The 17,953-nt window shown below is 49.0% G+C and overlaps 1 protein-coding gene across 6 annotated transcripts in view; it reads left to right on the top strand.

Annotated features, from left to right (window-relative positions):
* The window catches only part of PC (pyruvate carboxylase), a 229,481-nt gene that overhangs the window by 27,498 nt on the left and 184,030 nt on the right, over positions 1–17,953 (top strand). The window contains exons 3-4 of one of the 6 annotated variants that reach the window (XM_084823722.1): positions 3,843–3,984; positions 13,225–13,349. The exons of 3 other annotated variants lie outside the window; for them this stretch is intronic. The gene's annotated coding sequence lies outside the window, so the exon portion shown is untranslated. Of the gene's footprint in view, positions 1–3,842; positions 3,985–13,198; positions 13,350–17,953 lie in introns of all 6 variants that reach the window. 2 more of the 6 variants (XM_084823723.1, XM_084823721.1) reach the window with 2 other exon arrangements.

Here is a 17,953-nt window from a genome sequence, read left to right as displayed (position 1 = left end):
ACTTTTATTGTTAACTGCCCATTTAACATTTTTAACTGGGCACTGCACAGAAGATGCAGCAAACAAAGGTCCTTGGGAGCAAAGTCGGCCTCGCCGTGCCAGGGGTGGACTCACTGGCAGGCCAGAGCCCCATGGCGCTGCGTGTCCTGCGTGTCCTGAGCAGGGAGAAATGCCTTGTGGCAATATCTAAGTGTGTGCTCTGCACACATCCCATTTGTCATAGCAATGCGCATTTTGCTAGGAAAAAATTGTAATGATTTGCCTCCCTCCTGCATCCTGTTTCCTCTCCTAACAAGCTGCATGCATCAGTGGAGCCAGCCAGAGCCTTCCGAGGCCGATTGCGTTCTGCCGAGACAAAAGTGTGTTTAAACCAACCTAACAAGGCAGCCCAGTGTGGTTTTTATTGCTGCACTTTTCTTATTGTCTGCAGCAGCCATTACATTATTATAGTTGTTCTTTCTGGGAAGTTGGTGTATGGGAAGGAATCCACACTCCAGATAGATCCGGCTATATAATGAGGAGAAATGTTGTGCGTTTCCACACTCACCGCTTCCTGGCCTGCGTGTTGCAACCCCAATGCGTTATCCACACAGTCATGCCATCCGTTAATGGAGTTCCTTGGGATTTGATCCATAATTCACGCATTAGATTGTGCTGCCATGGCACTCTGTAGGAATGCAGCGAAAGTCGTTTTTCTGCTGGCAGTTTTAATAAATTGCTTGCAGGGGAGATCTGGATATTTCTTCTCTTTTCCCCCTCCTCATCCCCCATTCTTAACAAGGGCTTTGTTATTCTGCTTGGTTTTCACATCTTGCTGTTTAATTTTGCACAGGCGGAAAGCAAAAAGAAAGACAGAAGAGTGTTCTCTGTTTATTTTTCTTCCTTTGGATGCTGACAGCTGTGTTGGAGCTGTGTGGGAGATGGAGGGGAGCCAACAGGGTTATTAGAGCTATTTATTTGAATTCCTGTGGCACAGAAGAAAGTCAAAGCTCCCATTCCACTCAGAGATGTGCAGGCACGTAAGTCAGGCTTTGACTTCTGGAGGAGTTCGCCAAAACACTGCCGTGGCGAAGTGGTTTTCTGCTTTCCCCTGGCCCTTCGTTGGGCTGCGTTATCTGGAGCATGTTCATGCCCAACTTGCATGTTTCTTTCTGGGCCTGGCTCAGGGCCTATTGGTGAGCAAACGCCAAGGCCCCCAAGACAGAAACATGGAAAATGGTTTTGTACCGATTCAGATAATGGGTCTGTCTTGGCCCTGTTATCATGTGTCCTCTATTAACACATGTATATAGCCAGTCAAAGAGCCCCAGGGGAAAATGCACATACCAGAGACAGTCGGAGAGGGACACTGTGCATAGATGTTTCTATTCTGTTGCTAGAAACTGCCAAGATGGGAGAGCTGGAGTGCTTGTTTTAAAGGAGAACCTGGATATAATGGGCATAACAGAAATCCAGTGGAATGGAGAGAACCAGTGGGATATGGTCATCTCTAGATATAAACTCTATAGGAAGAACAGGGAAGGGAATACTGGAAGAGGGTCGCTCAGTATGTCAACGAGGGCAAAGTGTCAAGCAGACTGGAAAACCTAAAAGGGACAGACTCCGCCACAGAATTGCTGGGGCTGGCAATACTTGGTGCAAAAAAAAATTTAATGCTGGGGACATACTATCCCCCCGCCCCCCCAATGCTCAAGGTGATCTTGAGCTGGAGAATGAAATCAGGTAGGCATCCAAAGGAGTACGTTGTCAGGGTGGACACTAAGCCCATAGAATCCCAGAGTAGTTCTGATTCTGAGGAAGAGCAGCCGCTCCTGGGAGAGGAGCGCGCTCATCCTTCCCAGGGCCAACAGCTGGCAGGGATTCCTCCCACCGGCATTCCTAGATAGCAGTCCCGGGAGTGAGAGAGCACGGGAAGCAGATTTGCTGGACGCGTGACGCTGATGCAGGGAGCGGCGCCAAATGGAGGGCGCGGAAAGGAGGCGTAGTGCCCAGTTGGTGCGCAAACAACGGTTGCGCCCAGAAGATCCAAGGGAAAAGGGGAGGGACTCTCCCTAGCCCATAAGTTCAGGGTCTGCCAGTGATTCTTCTTCAAATGGGGACCAACTGTTCCAACTTAGGGCATAGGTATTCTGCTGCTCATATCTAGTTGCTAACAGTAGAGTTGTTAAGTTGTAAAAGAGGAATAAAGCTTTGAAAAGAATCCATTTGTCTGTGTCTGGACTTGGCTACTGGATTAGACTGAGAGAGGCCTCCAAGGAGCCCTTGACATATGTGTTGTAGAAATGAGTGACTTCAGTTATCTAACACAGACTGGATAAATGCATGTTGCAGTCACAAAGAGGCATGGCTGTGACGTGGAACACTTGGTCACAAAACCAGCGACCAGAAGAGAAGTGACTCTGGACTTAATCCTACGTGGGCCTCCCAGGACGTAGTGCAAGATGTGAGCATTGCTGAACTGATTAAAAACAGTGGCCGCAGTGCTATCAATTTAATATATACGTAGGTGAAAAATTGCCAAGGAAGTCTAACACAGTCACATTTGACTTAAAAGAGGAAACTTCTGAAAAATGAAGGGATTTATAAAAAGGAAGTTGAAAGGACAAGTCAAGAGGGTCATATCTCTCCAGAATGCTTGGGAGTTACTCAAAACCATAATAATAGAAGCTTGGCTAGAATGTACAAACTGTTTTTAGGTATATGTTGTCTATGTTATCTGTTTATATGGCTTTATGTAAATGCTTTTGTTTTTGGACTTGGCACAATGTCTTTTAATGGTTTGGGTTTTGTGAACCGCCCAGAGAGCTTCGGCTGTGGGGCGGTATAGAAATATAATCTGAATGAATGAACAGATACCTCAAGTCAGGAAAGGTAGCACTAAATCCAAGGGGTCACTGGCCTGGTTAATGAGCAGTGTCAAGGGAGACATTAGGGAAAAGAAGGCTTCCGTCAGAAAATGGAAATCTTGCTCAAACAAGGAGGACAAAAAGGAACACAAAATAAACAAAATGAATTCCATAAGATTTCAGATAAACATCGGAGTTCTCTCCTATTCAGAAAAGACAGTGGGCACTAATGGGCAATTTTGGCTACTGATCTAAAGTCATTATGGAATATACTTTAAGTCACAGACATGGGCAAAATGATCTAGCTGGAGTGTTGAAGGTGTCCCTGTGCTGGGGATGTCTGTCTCTGGGAAATCTGGTTCTTTTTTGGCTCAGTGGAGTTCTGCAGTGTGTATGACACACTTTGCATCTGTGAGCTGAGCTTAAGTCTGTTCCCCAAACTCCAGGAACTTTTTTTTGCATTCCTTTTTTTGCCGGTGGGGTTCCACAGTTTGTGCAAATTATGGCTGAATTTGTGTAATTTGCGCAAATTCATCTGTAATTAGTGCGAATTCAACCATAATTTTGCACAAATTTGGCCATAATTTGCAGAACCCATCCACCTCCAATCCGCAAGATTCCCGAAAAATCTGCAAGCTGGCCCAACTTGCTGCAGATTGAGTCGGATGCCACAGCGGGAACCAAAATGAGGCCTAAGGGGCTGAGACTAGGAAAACTTGTTGAATTCCTCTCCCCCATACAGATTTCTCCAACATCCCTACTCTGTGCACCAGGGGAGTTGAAAATTTTGAAGCCTACTCAGAATATTGGGGTGCCAGACTGATGCTGCTTTGGGACTAGTACAGTCTGCCTGTGTGCTTGTTTCGGTGGTGTTTTCAAGGAGCTCATCCTCATTGCCTTTTATGTATATCCCTTGACTCTGGAAAGCCAGGGCAAGATGTTTCGGTGTGTTTTCACTCTGAGCTGCAGTACACACAGGTTGCCCTTGTTTTTCAGTGTTTACTAGGAATGGCTCACGCTTGTTTTACAAAGAGTGCGTGGACTCTGGGATATATGCAAACGCCTGACTCTCTGCACAACTCCTTTTGCACACGGTGATCGGAATGGCACTCTTTCGAACCGACCAAGAAGAGTTCTGGTGAGTGACAAGGCAGCATACCGAAAAGCAGGGTTCCTACTGGTGAAGCAATCACAGTCATTCATGTTCGGGAACCTCCACCCAGGGTTTGCACGTGGAACACCTGGGGAATCCAGGGTAGAAGAACCCTATTCTATTTTGCAGTGGCAAGCCAGTTTAGATCCCTCTCTGTTCTCTTTGTTCTGTGGGCGGGGCGGGAGAACTGCCTGCAGGTGAGTGAGTTTATCTTGAGTGCAGCTGTAGTCCATCTCAGTTTGCTTTCACCTCTGCAAGCTCTACCTGCAAGCTGTATCTCTCCTCCATCTCCTTCTCCTTCATAATGGTGAGTTGTTATTGATTTTCATAATCCACTCTGGGAGTCTCCTTTTTTTTTGCCTGAAGAGTGGGATAAAAATGCTTCAGATAAATAAGTCAGTGTCTTATTGATGAGGTGGGTTCAAGGAGAGCCCACCTTGGTTTGCTTTGAGAGCCAGGCCATGCAGGGTTCAAGGAGACCTAAAAGGGCTGGCCAACCTTTGGTCCCCCATCAGTGCAAGGGAAGAAAAACAACCGACAGCTTGCTGTTGTAGAGGGAAGGCAAAGCCCCCCCGCCCAGAATTTGTGAAGAAAGACGGCCCAGCATCCCATCTGTCCGACAAACCCCGGATTGCCTGAACCCTGCAGAAGAACCACTTCATATCACGTCTCCTCTGGAATAGGTCAATGCCTGCACTACAATTTCTCATTTTCCTGATTTCGTTCCACCAACTCTCCGTGTTACTGGTCACATTTCCCACATTTCTCACTCTCTGTGTCATTCCCATCTTGAGTTTGTCCTGTAGCGATGAGGCCTCCCGCACAATGCCAACTCCCTGGCACCCTCTCATGTCTCTTTCCCTCCTTCCTCCTTCTGTAGATCTTATCAAATGAGCATCCAAAGTAGATCACAAAGAAAAGAAACGGGTTCTCAGGATGCAAGACTGAATTCTGTAGACTTTTTCTTTACCCCGTGAAGAAGGCCTAAAATAAGAAAAAGAGGCCGAAACGTGTTGGGCTCCTTACAGTACATTAAATCCTGCATCCTGAGAACCCGTTTCTCTTCTTTGTGAAAGCCTTGAACTAGGCCCAAGAAGCATATGTGAGACAGCTGGATAGGCATGCTTCCATGTGTGACTGAGGCCATGCATTAGTGTAAATAAGCAACTTATCACAAGGACATTTTAAGCTTTCCAGTACTTTCTCCTCTGACTGCAACAAATCCTGCAGAAGTTATCTTGAACTTCCCAGAGTTTGGAGTGCGGCAGAAATTGAGATAAATGGAGCAGATAATGCCTTTCTGATGGGACTAAATCCCTCTCGTCTCGCTGATGGTTTGGTTCTGGCTTGGCTCCCGGCGGTGCCTTCGACTGCTGGGCTTGCCTCGCGCCCGGGCTTGCTGCTCCCATTGCACATCCTGCAGAATCACCCTTGTTTACCTATTGGCCAACCGCTGCCAAAGTTCAGGTGCCTCTCCAGGCCTCCCTGTGTCCAGGAGTCTGCCTGGAATGCAGAGCTGCTGTCGTTGGGTGGGAAGAGGAACCCACACACAGGGCAGACGTCTCAACCAAAAGAGTGGATTTCCCTTGAGAGACTCCTTGTTCTGCAAAGCGTCTCACGGTACGTGGAGTTTGTGTTCGCTTGTTTTGAAGGAACAGACCCATGAATTTCCGTGCTGGTTCAGTCCAGGGTGGCTCCCTCTAGCCTAGCATACTGTTGCCAACAGAGGCCAGCCAGGTACCCCTGGGAGGCTCACAAGCAGGGTATGACGGCCACAGACCTCCCGTCATTCGTCCCCAGCAGTTGGAATTCTGAAGCAGACTAAACTGCTGAGCTCCTGGGGCCGATAGCTATGGAGAGAGCCATTCTCTGGGATTTGGATAGTTCTTTGTATGGGTCCAGTTCTTCCAGCATTCAGATTCTATAATGTTTTATAGTGACATTTTATTTGCAGCCCCTGAAGAAGGAAATATCTTTCCAAAACGCATCGGGCTTATTAAAGCCTTTTCTGGAACTTGGGAACATTTCTGCTTCTATAATCGGTGCCTTTCCCTTTTGCTAGTTCTTCAGTTGAGCCAAAGGGCTCATGCCAAACATAGAATCATAGAATAGTAGGGTTGGAAGGAACCTATAAGACCATCGAATCCAACCCCCTGCTCAATGCAGGAATCCAGGTCTGCGCATCCCTGACAGGTGGCTGCCCAGCCTCATCTTGAATGCCTCCAGTGTGGGAGAGCCCACCGCCTTCCTATGGGAATGAGTCCCATTGACGTATTGCTCTAACAGTCGGGAGGTTTTCCCTGATGTTCAGCCAGAATCCGACTGCCTGTAACTTGAGCCCATTATTTCGAGTCCTGCACTCTGGGATGGTCGGGAAGAGGTCCTGGCCTTCTTCTCTGTGACAACCTTTCAAGTCCTTGAAGAGCGCTATCCTACCTCCCCTCAGGCTTCTCTTCTCAAGGCTAAACGTGCCCAGTTCCTTCAGTCTCTCTTCATAGGGCTTTGTTTCCAGTCCCCTGATCCTCTTTGTTGCCCTCCTCTGAACCCCCTCCAGTTTGTCTGCATCCTTCTTCAAGTGTGGTGCCCAGAACTGGACATAGTACTCCAGATGAGGCCTAACCAGTGCTGAGGAGAGGGGGAATTTGTACTTCCCAGGATTTGGAAGCTATGCTTCTACTAATGCAGCCCCAAGTAGCATTTGCCTTTTTTGCAGCCACGAAATTGTTGGCTCATATTCAGCTTGTGATCAACAACAATTCCAAGATCCTCCTCAACCCCAGAGGTCTGTAGCTCCGTGGTAGAGCACATGTTTTGCCTGCAAAGTTTCCCAGGTTTGATTCCCAGCATCTCTAGGTGAGGCTGGGAAAGACGCTTACGTGAGACCCTGGAGAGCCATTCCTGCCACTGTAGAACATGCTGGGCTAGATGGACCAGTGGTCCAGCTCAGTAGAAGGCAGCCTCCTACATTTCTGGGAAGCCCACAAGCAGGGTTTGAAGGCCACCATTCTCATTGTACTTAGCTGTACTGCTACTGAACATGGAGGTTTCATAGAGGTACCAAGTGAATTACTGCTGGGAATAACCACATCTTCTCTAGGTAGTACTCCTCTTGTGTAAAGGAATATTTGTGTCTGTCTTTCCTGAACAGAACTGTCTTTCCTGAGTCAGGTAGTTTTAATATGTAAGTGGGAGAAAAAATTATCAGTTTTCTCTTTCCTACTGTTGGTAATCTCATGGACATGGGTCATGTATTGTTCCACTCCCCCTGCCCACCAAGTGGTTTAACCGTTTCGTAAAGCCATCTCAGCTAGCAGCCGTGTTGTGTCCTGTGGCACAGCGTTCCACAAGAGGTTCATGTGTTGCATGAAGAAATACTCGGCCTTTTCCCTGTCCTGAATGTTCACCCTTTTTTGGTTGGTTACCTGAATTTTAGTGTACCGAGAGATGGTATGAATCACTATTCTCTCTTTGTTCTTTGCGTCATTCACATTCTTTTGTGAACCTCTTTGTCAGTTTGACAAAACTTCAAGCTACCCTGAGGAGGGTTCCAAGTTCAGCTAACATCTGTTTAAGCAACAGAAGCCAGGCAAAAAAAGCAGCAGCAGCAGCACCCCTCCCCCCAAACTCCAGTCAGGGATGCTTTGACTTGGACTCCCACATTGAGCAGGGGGTTGGACTCGATGGTCTTGTTAGGCCCCTTCCAACCCTGCTATTCTATGATTCTGTGAACACAGCTGAGAGATGCAGCTGCCCAGGGCCTCCCAAATCTTGGTTCAGGCTTATCATGCCCTTAATGGACATGCTGGATCAGGTGAGGCGGGCTCAGCATCCACCATCCCACAGTGGCCAGCCAGGTGTCTTTGGTAAGCCCACAAGAGGGACTGAAGGGGGCAGCGTTCCCTTTCCCCTGTTATTTGCTACCAACACCCGGTATTCTGAGGTAGACCCTGGAGGTTACATTTCCCTGTCCTAATTTCCTCTATTTCCAAAGTTCGGAGGTGAATGTGGACCCTTAAGTAGTCAAAAGGGTACAAGAGGGAGGTTTCATCAGGCTTGGGAGAATCCACCCAAGGTTTGCAGAAGTTCAAACAACTTTAGGAAGGAAAATTCCTCACGGGGGGAAACACCAAATGAAGACTGGACATGCTCAGTGGCCACAGAATGGTGACTCACCATGTGCGTGCGTGTTGTGTGTGACAACGATAAAAAAACCAAGTGGGAGGAAGGGGAATGGGATGGCATATCCTGAAGAGGCCTGGCTGTCTGGCTGGAACTCTGAGCAGGAATCCCCCTGGCCGCAACATGTTCTTGCCTGGCTCCCTCGTTATGGCCAGCGGCCCTTGATGGAGCTGTCCTCCATGAAAATGCCCAGTTGTTGGCATGAGTCCAGCTGGTCCAGCATTTCCAGCTGTGACCACAAGATACTTCTGAAAAGCCAACAGGACAGGTGTGACAGTGATGCCCCCCCCTTGTTTTCCCCCAGCAGACTGCCCTGTCTGCGGAGGCTCTGTTGAGCTATCTGGGGTAACGGGACACAAAGCTCTCTTCCCTAGCCAAGGACGCTGTCTCGGTGCCGGAGATGAGCTCCCCCTATGTCATCATCCCCCAACATGTCCTCCCTATTCCAGAAAGGAGGCAGCACCTCAGTTTCAAGTGTAGAATGTGCCAAAGTGGGGCAAGAGGAGGCTTGAAGCCAGATCGTCTGCTTGGAAAGGGATTTATTGGGTGGGGGGAGGGAAGTGGCTGCTGCTGCTGCTGCTGCGGCTTGACACTTGATCTGGATAATTGTTTGGAGTTTCAAACAGAGCTCAGTGGGATGTGATCAGAAAGGTGTTAGAAGCATCGGGGATGTTTGCTGGGGCAAGAAGGTGTGTGCCTTTTCCAAATGGCCTCTTGAGCAAAGGGGAGAGTACCCTGTGCGCCTGTGTGCGCTGCTGAACGTGCTCCTTGCATCCTGGCTGGCTTGCTGGGCCCAAAAGGTTTCCCAGGAGGTGGCCCAGGCACCCACATGGCACAATGGCTGCTAGGCAGGGGCGGGGCAGGGGTGCTTTGCAAGCAACCTGAGGCCTTTCTGATTGAGTCTTGGTGAGAGCCACCTTGAGTGCCATTTCTCTTGGTGAGAGGCAGGGTACCAAGCAAGCAAGCAGCAGATGTTTCAGTTGTTCCTGTGGCCATGTCCATGTGCATTGGCGCTTTACGGAGCAGCTGCAAGATGATGGCCAGGTCTCTGCGCTGCAGAAATTGTCCCAAGGGAGACAACAGAGGAAAGGTGTGGAGATGAAGGAGGGGGGACACAGGGCAAGAACAGGCTTTCCGAATGCCTCTGTGAGGCCATCAAAGGGGCTGTGCCAGAGGCGTCACAGAGGAAGTGGGATCTGAAGGAGGAAGTCTGGGCACGCTCACTGATCCAGAGCGCTGTCCCGGGAGGCACAGGGGTCTCTGATGGCCAGAAGTGCCTTTGACCAGCTCCAGTGGGTAAGATGGTGACGGCCATTCCTGGATAGGGATCGCTTGACCACTGTGGACTATGGATTACTGCAATATGCTTTATGTGGGGCTGCCCTAAAGGCTGGTCCAGAAGCTGCATTTGGTGCAGAGTGCTGCGACCAGGCTGGTAATGGGAGTGGCGCATTGCCAGCATATTACAGCTATGCTGAGGGAACTGCTGTGGCTGCAGGCATGCTGCTGGGCCGGCTTAAGGTTTCGGTACTTGCTTACTGAGCCCTAAACAACCCGGGACCGGGATACTTACGAGAGCCCCTCCCAGCCTGCTCGGTTGCTGCGCTCATCTGGAGATGCCCTCCTGGTGTTACCCAAGAGGTTTGGTCCATCATGGCTTGGAACAGGGCCTTCGGTGTTGTAGTGCCCACCATCTGGAACTCTCAGCCACTCCAAGTTAGGGACTTCGGCACTTACTAAAAACATACCTTTTCCAACAGGCATTCCCAGAAAGGTGAACTTGTCCTCTGTACATCACTTAGACATTGATTTAATGTAAGCAGTTCATAAATATAGATAGGAAGGAAGGAAGGGAGGTGGCTTCACAGAGATATTCAGGAGGCAGTTCCTGGCCTAAGGGGCAGCAAGGGAGTCTTTGGAGGGAGTCTGAGATCTTCGGATGATGAAGCTGGACGGGCAAAGATCATGGGCATGGTGTTGGGATATACAAGCAGAGAGATCATAGAATCATAGAATAGTAGGGTTGGAAGGGGCCTACAAGGCCATCGAGTCCAGCCCCCTGCTCAATGCAGGAATCCCAAGTCAGAGCATCCCTGACAGATGGCTGTCCGGCTTCATCTTGAATGCCTCCAGTGTGGGAGAGCCCACCACCTCCCTAGGGAATGGGTTCCATTGTTGTATTGCTCTAAAAGGAAGTTTCTCCTGATGGTCAGCCGGAATCTGGCTTCCTGGAACTTGAGCCCATTCTTCCATGTCTTGCACTCTGGGATGATCGAGAAGAGGTCCTGGCCTTCTTCTCTGGGACAACCTTTCAAGTACTTGAAGAGCGCCATCCTATCTCCCCTCAGTCTTCTCTTCTCAAGGCTAAACGTGCCCAGTTCTTTCAGTCTCTCTTCATAGGGCTTTGTTTCCAGTCCCCTGATCATCTTTGTTGCCCTCCTCTGAACCCTCTCCAGTTTGTCTGCATCCTTCTCAATGTGTGGTGCCCAGAACTGGACACAGTACTCCAGATGAGGCCTAACCAGTGCTGAGTACAGGGGAACTAGTACTTCCCGGGATTTGGAAGCTGTGCTTCTATGAATGCAACCCCAAATAGCATTTGCCTTTTTTGCAGCCACATCACATTGTTGGCTCATATTCAGCTTGTGATCGACAACAATTCCAAGCTCCTTCTCACTTGTAGTGTTGTTGAGCCACGTATCCCCCATCTTGTAACTGTGCAAGATGGGGGAGGGCAGGCCATGGAGGGTATTTTCATGTATTTTCAGCTTCTATGTAAGCATTTTGAGTGTTCAGAGCACTTCACAGGCATTTCCCAAGTATTTGTTACAATGATATTTGTTACAATGACCTACCTGTAAAGTAGGTCGGTATCGTTATCCCCATATTGCAAAAGGGCGGGGGAGTTGAGACTAAGAGAGAGGGCCTTATCTAGATCAGGGTTCTAGTCCCCACTCATCCATGGAAGCTCACTGGGTGACTCTGGGCCAGTCACAGACTCAGCCCAACCTACCTCACAGAGTTCTTGTTATGAGGATAAAATGGAGAGGAAGATAATGTAAGCCGCCTTGGGTTCCTTGCAAGAGGAAAAAAGGTGGAATATAAATGCAATAAATAAATAATTTTTGGCGTAGACGCTACTACAACAACTTTCTATTAAGGCCGGTCTCCCCACACTTTCTCCAGCAGTGAAATCTAATCTCCTATGCTTTGTACAACCTCCTTGGAAGAGCTGTGTTCTAATACGGTCATTCCTTGCCTAAGAAATGGCCCTGTGTGTTTCATGCGTGAGCATCGCTGTGTGTAGTTGTGCTCCATCATGTTTTTGACGTGTTAAATCGTTCTCATGCATGCATGCTCTCTCTTTGAAGAAAAGGATAATCAGCACAAACTAGTTAACGTATTGTGAAAATATGGGTGATGTGGTGCAAAAAACAGCACCATAATAGTTCTCCCTAATGCTGGCTTGGGTGAATTTTGGCAGCCATTCTAGTTGCTCCTCTCCCAAGCAACCTTGTTGGCTCCTATGCCAGTATTATTATGCTAATCGTTATTGGCTGCCCATGAGCTGAGATCAAAGCACATCATTTGGCAAAACATAAATCTGAACTCTGCGTGTTCGCTGCTTGGTGACTGGCTGGACCTGTGTGTGCAGCAGAAGGAGGTGGAAAGCTGGACGTCCGTGCTTCAGACTGCAGGAAGGCATTGCATGTTCAGTGCTTCTCTGTATGTGAAAACAACTCTGTGCAAGTAGAACAGAGCAGCAGGGGAAGATGTGCTGGTTTTTGACTTGCATGGAGGTTTTTTTGTTTTTTTTTAACACAGGGAAGCTTTCAAAGTGATATTCCTGACCTTTCGTCTGAAGCGGTTGTCCTCCTTACTACCTTCTTGTGCGGAAAGTGCTGACCAGTCCTCCAGCATGGATCACGCCTCAGATCCCTCACAGGCAAAGCAGAGAAGGTTTGCTTCCCATGTTTTGCTGCAGTCCCCATGGCGGCAAGCTAAGAAACTTGGAGAAGCACTGGGCAGCGCTTGGAGCATGATTCTTTGGATGTTGTGGTGCGAGAGGATGCCAGAGTTCTTTGCTGATAGAGGATGAGAGCAATTTGGTTTCATGGGTCCTCAGTAGTGTCGGCATACAGCCAAGTCCAACTGGCTCTGCCATCCCATTTGCCGTTTGACTCTCTTGTGCCCACCAGGCTTTGAGGGTGGCAGCAGGCTAGACCTACAGGCAGGGAGGTGGCTCTGTCATAAATCCACTCCCTTGTTGAGGTACCCTGTCTGACAAGATTTGAGCGTTTGCACCTGTGGGAAGAGCAACGAGACAGGATAGGGATTTTGTAGGCATACCGCCCAACACGCTGCCCAACTGGCTGTGTGCCCAACCTGATGGAGGTCGGTTTGGAGATACTTTTGTTGGGGGACCTCAACTCTTATCCCAAGGCCCCCTCAGTAGGAGGAGCTCAGGATTTCATGGCTTCCATGGCAACCACCAACTGTCTCAGTGAATATTTGACCCTTCGCATGTGGCAGGACACAAACTTGACCTGGTTTTTGTTGGACATGATGATGGTGATTTCAGATCTCTCCGTCACCCCCTCACCCCTGTTGTCATGGTTATGGATAGTTCACTACCTGATGATTAGATTATCTGGGCCCTTTCACCTCTGCAGGGCTGGGGGGCCTATTACGTTGGTCTGACCTTGGAGACAAATGGATCCTGAAGGATTCCTAAATACTCTGGGGGAGTGCATCCATGTTTACTCTGGTGGACCTCTCAGGGGCATGTGACAGTGTGGATTGTAGCACTCTTCTGGGTTGCTTGGCCGATATGGGACTTGGAGACACTGTAGGATGATGGTTCTAGTCCTATTTGGCTGAGCATTCCCAGAAGGCAGTGGTGGGGGACAAGGCTCTATTTTGTCCCTCATGCTGTTTAATGTCTACTTGAAGCATTTAACTGGGAGAGGACATCTGCAGTTTTGGGACTGAGTCTCATCGCTATGCTGATGATATCCAGCTTTGTCCTTTTCAACTGATGCCAAGGAGGCCGAGGGAGTCCTGAACCAACGCCTGGACGCAAAGAGGGACTGGATGTGGGTGAACGAACGGAGGCTCGATCCAGCCAAGGCAGAGCTCCAACCCAGGATTGGGAGCACCGTCTCTTCAAGGTGGGGCAGCACTTCCTCTGGAAGATCAGGTGCACAGCTTGGGGGTGCTCTTGGATCCAGCACTGCTTCTGGATAGTCGGGGGGGGCAGCGGTGGCCAGGAGTGCCTTTGCCCAGCTTCAGCTGGTATGCCAGTTTTGTCCTTTCCTGGGGAAGGCGGATCTAGCCATAATGATCCATGCGTTAATCACCTGCCATTTAGATGACACACTCAACGTGGGGCTTCCCTTGAAGAGTGTCTCAAAATTTTAGATAGTGAAAAAAGTGGTGCCGAGACTGTTATCTGGACTGTGTTTTCCAGACCATATAACTCTGGCCTTAAAACAGCTGCTCTGGCTTCCAGCTTGTTTTTGAGGTGCTGGTTCTTACCTATGAGGTCCTAAAGGGCTTGGGGCCGGGTATCCGAAATACCGCGTCTCCCTGAATGAGCCTGCCTGCAATGTATGTTCCTCAGCTGATGCCTTATTACAAGTTCCATGTCCTAGAGGGGTCAGGTGGTTGGATCCTTGAGACAGGGCCTTCTGGGTAGCAGCACCTTGGCTGTGGAACTCCCTCCCCAGCGAGCTTTGGCTTTGGCTAGGGTCCTCTAGGTGGCTGGCAAAGACAACTCTGCACTGGGCTTTTACTAGCCAATGCTGCCCTCTGTTTTTATTATACATTCCTGGTTTTACTGTACAAAAAGTTATTCAGCTTTTTATGGTTTATGTATTTCATTTTTGTACTGTTTTTATTTGTTCATCACCTCAAAGTGCTCAGTGAGCAGAGGGCATTTCAAAACGGTTCTAAATAAAATAGAATAAATCCATGTGTAATCTAGTTGTGATGATTATTATGTTAGAATAATCATCATAAGGCAAATTGTGTCTGGGAGCATGTACTGCCAGTACTGTGAGTGTCTTGTGGAGTTTGTGTTTCTTTTTTGTATTTTTACTGATATTGTTAAAAATAAAAAGGAGGGGGGGAAAGGGATGATGTGTGATGACTAAGTTTGCTTCTGGAATTTAATATTTGTTGGCTGATGGATCAAAATCTCAGAATCACAGAATTATCTCTCTCTGTCAGCTTTCTGGTCTGTGGGACCAACATGCCTGTGAAGACCCTGGCCCAGTTCCTGAGTTGGCTCATGGCAGCAGCCAGGTGTCCTTGTCATCCTCTCCCCCTTTCCTTCTTCCTTTCATCCAGACGAACGGGCACCATGTTTGCAGAGGGGGCAGGTCGTCCCTTTTGTGGCCTGTCAGTGAAGCTAACCCAGACAGCTGTTTACTAATGCCAAAGGTTGGGAAAGGTTAGAGAATGCTGTTTTCTGGTTTGCATCCAAGTAGAGGAAAGGGCACATTTTGAGCAGGGGGAAGGCAGCCACATGGAGAGGGAACTTCCTTTCTCAGACGATCAGATTCAGTCAGGTGAAATATGCTGTGGAAATTGCAAGGTTGACCTATGGTCTTTCCTGGCTTGGTTTGTGTAAGATTTACTTATTTGTATTCATTCTGCTTATTTATATACTGCTTTCTACTATAAAATGATATGCACAATGTTTTAGAGCATTCAACCTAAAATAACACAAAAATATGAGACAATTCAGGAAAATCCTATAGCAGTAAAAGCAGTCTCAAATCATTTTTAAAAAGCAGAGGATCTGCCCATGGAACCAATTACCTAGGGAGGTGGTGGGCTCTCCCACACTGGAGGCATTCAGGATGAAGCTGGACAGCCATCTGCCAGGGATGCTTTGACAGATTCCCGCATTGAGCAAGGGGTTGGACTCGTAGGCCCCTTCCAACCCTACTATTCTATGATTCTATGATTCTTTAAGAACAGCACCCACCAGTCACCCATTAAAGCCTTGGAGCATAAAAAGGTCTAAACAGTGAAAAGTACTGGAACCATATGAACCTGCCTGGGATGGACACACCACCTATGGCGCCACCACAGAGAAGGCCCTCTTCCCAGTCACCCTTGATCTGATCCAGCAGGGCTCTTCCCATGTTCCTAATTTTTGAAATTTGGCCCCAAGATAACTTGAATTCTTTGATCTGTATACATTCTGCATAGCCGGCTGCCCTGAAAGATTGTGGTGGGTGTTGAGTCCTCCAGCGGTGCTCATCTTTATAATGCTCATCCTGTTTATGCCTGTAACTGCATTAGGGTGACCAGGTGGCAAGTAGGACAAAGGTGGTCCTGTGCCGTTAACAATTCTACAGATGAATTGGGGAGGTGCTGCTTGTCACACCTGTGGTGCAGTACTGGGAAAGGTAGAGGATTCACCCTCTCCTCCTCCTCCTCCTCCTCCTTCATGAGGTTACCCTAATCTGGATCAGCTGGGACTGATCCCTCATGTTGTTTTTTGGCCACTGGAGAACCATAACTAAAAATTACAGGGACCCAATGTATGGTCTTCTATTTAAAAAAATTATAGAAATGCAGACGGGTGGGTGGAGGGGAATCTCGTCTGTGATTACTCCTGTTTCCAGCTCGTGCCCAGGTTGGGGTTCTGCAAATTATATGCCCATTTGGGGAGGGAAGTGCTGCTTTTGGAGATGTGGTAATATTTCCGTTCCACCTCCCTGACTGTTCACCTTTTTTGACACTGCTTGCTGCTGTCCCGTCTGCTCTTGCACCAGCACCATTTCCGAGAGGTTTGTTTTCCTCCTGGGAAGTGGGAAATCGTTTAGTGAGTGGGATGCCATTGTGATGATGCGCAGCCAGCCAGGCCACACCTAGTGGATGGGCTGATGCCACCAGTCAGTTGGCCACATGCTGATGTCGCTGAGGGCAAATGAAGCAGCTGTGCCCTCAGCGAGGGAAGCTTCTGCCCTCTTCTTACATGACTTGCCAGAAACGGCCTACGGGAGGGGCGTTTTCCTTGGCTGCGGCTGCTGGTCCTTCTCTGCCCTAATGTATGTGTTTTTAAATTCATCATGCAGGATCCGTTCTCTGCCGGCTCCGGCGCTTCCCACCCGCTAGGCTGTGATGTCTTGGGTCGCACCCGCCCTTGCCGAAGGTCCCTGGAGCTGGGTGTGCGGTTCTGCCAGCGTCAGACCACATGAGAAAGCAGACTCTAGGGGCAGATTTAGCAGAAGAGCCGGTTGCGAATGCTGATCATTTGGGAGCATCTGGCCGGGAACCAGAGACCAAATTTGGCAGTCCAGAGCACCCGCTTGGCTCCGCGGTGGACTCATAGGCTGGCATGCTCTGGCGTGCCTGCAGGTTGACTTCGTCAGCATGTGGCATGGCTTTCCTTGAAGCAGAGGCTGTGATTTGCGAGTGTGTTGACGTCAATTTGCCAGAGAGTGAGCAGCAGATATATAACTATGTCTTTCAGTTTGGAGACGGGGGAGAGCGGTGGGTATGGGGTCGTGCTGGTTATGTGAGCTGCAGCTGGGTGGGGGCTGTTTCTGTTCCTTCTGCTGTACTGCAGAGCTTCAGAGGGCAGCTTCATTGCCAGCATGCCCCTGACGAGAGGCCTTGAGTTGTCTGTAATCTGCTCATCCCCATTTGTACGAAGGGGCAGGGCAACAGGCTGCAAAGAAGGTTTCAGAAGGGAAGCCGTGTTCGGCTCAATTGCGTGTGTCTAAGTTGGAGGGTTTTTGAGGCTGGCAGATGGCCTGTTCAGAGCCGAGCAGAAAGTGCCGCTGTCACTTTGTGAGGAAATGGGTCCCTTGGCCTCAAAATGGCGTGTTAGACATGCGGCATTTGGTGCAACAGCGAAAGGAGCGCGATTCTTATTTTGCTTTAAAGCCCTGCATCCAGGTAGCTGGAAATCCCAGAAACTGGTATCAACGAATCATCCTGAAGAAGCCCACCCATACAGAGGGGCTAAATTTGCACACCAGCTGCTTCCTGCCCTTGGGTTCTTTTGCTCTGCGGGCTAGTGCAGTAGCCTTCCCCAGCCTGGTGCCCTCCAGATGTGTTGGGTTACAACTCCCATAATCCCCAGACTGCATGGGGTGATGAGAGTTGTAGTCCAACTCTTCTGGAGGGTGCCAGCTTGAGAAAGGCTGGCTTAGATAGGGCTGTGTATTCTCCAGGCTTTAAAAACTCTGGGCCAGCAGAACCAGAATGTCTCCATCTGCGGACACGATGCACATTACGTTGCTTTGCCTGACTCTGCCAGCCATGGGGAGGGGAAAGGGGCTTGATTGCAAATCTTGCCCTTTTCTGCGCTTCCTGCAGCTCCAACGTCTTCCTTGAAATGGGGTGTCATTCAGAGAGCTTCGGCTATTGGGCAGGATAGAAATAAATAAATAAATAAATATTCTCACACTTTCAAGCATATCATTGCTGCCATAGGGACTAGAAACTTGATTATTTACAAAAGTGACAACTTAGTGGGAAAGAAGATTGCTGCATGTACGCCTGGCCGGAAGAATCCCAGCAGCTCTGCCCGGAACTGGCAGGAGAGTCAGCCAGGAGGAAGGAGACCCTGGCTGCTGGATTGCCGGCCTGTTTCCTTCCATCTGGGAAGGGGTCCCGGGGAACTGGTGGGACTCATTAGCTGTGCCCCTCACATGGGTGGAGTGAGAGGCAACCTGAGGAGGACTGCAAAATGGGCATCGACAATGTGTGTCACGACATTGGCAGATTGAAATAATGTGAATAAATCACA

This window comes from Heloderma suspectum, chromosome 17 (genome assembly GCF_057233095.1).
Source record: "Heloderma suspectum isolate Gila_16-S chromosome 17, 16-S_ref, whole genome shotgun sequence".
NCBI classification, from domain to species: domain Eukaryota; kingdom Metazoa; phylum Chordata; class Lepidosauria; order Squamata; family Helodermatidae; genus Heloderma; species Heloderma suspectum.
This window is presented reverse-complemented; position numbering and strand designations above follow the sequence as displayed.